Genomic DNA, 1,395 nt, shown 5'->3' on the forward strand with positions numbered 1-1,395 from the left:
AAAAAAAAAAATTTGCCACCCCTAGGCTGGGGGCCAACATTTTCCTTTGAGCTTGCGGTCATGGTCCTGCTCAGTTTGGATTCAACTTCTAGAATTTTCTCCTAGTTCAAGGCTTTGACCTGGAAGAGTACTTCCATTTTGTAGCATGAGAGTTCTTAGGATCCAGACCTTGTTGCTGTCTCCCTGCACCTACTAGCAAATCAGATCCTGAAAAATCCCTTCCAGTTTTGAGTGCCGTTCTCAGATGGCCACATTTTCCTGCTGGTTTTTTCTTTGTATTTGTGGAAACATTCAGGGAGAATCAAAATTTAGGTTACTGCTTTCATCTTCTTAAAATCTTGAGTTGATTTCTTTCTTTTAAACTGAATGATGAGGAGGACCTCAAAAGATGAGGAACATTTCTACATTCTCTTTATAAACTATTAATAGAATGTAATTTTTTAAGAAGGAAGCATGTGTTTAGTAGATGCTTATTAGCTTGATGCTTATTGCTTCTGTCTTCCTTGTCCCCAAATATTCAATTATTTTTGCATATGTAAATAAAACTGATCAAATTATTAAATTTCAATTTACATACCAATCTACATATAAACTAAATTCCCCTGAGAGAAAGTAGAGTAATTCTATATCTCCTTTAATTAATATACCCACCCCACCCCCTAGGGCTTAAACTATTTTAGTCTCTTTGTTTCAGAATTACTTCTGAAGTAGAAAGCATAATATAAATCTTCATAATTAAATTTATTCTATGAGAAGGATTGAGCAGCTTATATTGGACTAATCCATCCATAGATAACTATTCAAAATTTCAGACCAAATATAAAAAGTAACCCTGAGGAGAGCCCAGAGAGAAATCAAGGACAGGAAGAAACTAGAAAGCATTTGACCCTTTCTTGAAAGGAGCTGCATCAGGTAAAAATCTGTGTTTACATCGCATTTTGCCAAGGACATCCACCAGGACACGTCTGCAGGGGCTTGGGGGAGTGAACGTTGCTAAAACTCTATCAAAGGCTCAGCCGTATTGGCTTGAAAAGTCAAAGAATAAAGTTTGGGATGCCAGATGGATGAAAATTGAGAGGAGGAATACTGAAGACAAGAGACTACAGAAGGAGTCCCCAAATCCGCATCTAAACTCCACCAAAATTCTTGGCTGATGCTTGGCAATGTCCAGGGTGGGAATTGTAGGAATTTCAAAGTTTTGTGTGAAGAACAACAGCTGGGAAGGCTAAAAGGACTGAGCCATTTCAGTAGCTGCCTATTGAAGAGACAGAGGTTGGAGTTTAAGTCAAGTTAACCGCCCGCTAAACAAAAATCAACACACTTCAGAAGATTTCAGGAGGAAAGACAGACAACAGACTGCTTCATCCCAATAGCCCAGATGTTAAATTTAGCAGA

Source organism: Eulemur rufifrons, chromosome 7 (assembly GCF_041146395.1).
Source record: "Eulemur rufifrons isolate Redbay chromosome 7, OSU_ERuf_1, whole genome shotgun sequence".
Lineage (NCBI taxonomy): Eukaryota > Metazoa > Chordata > Mammalia > Primates > Lemuridae > Eulemur > Eulemur rufifrons.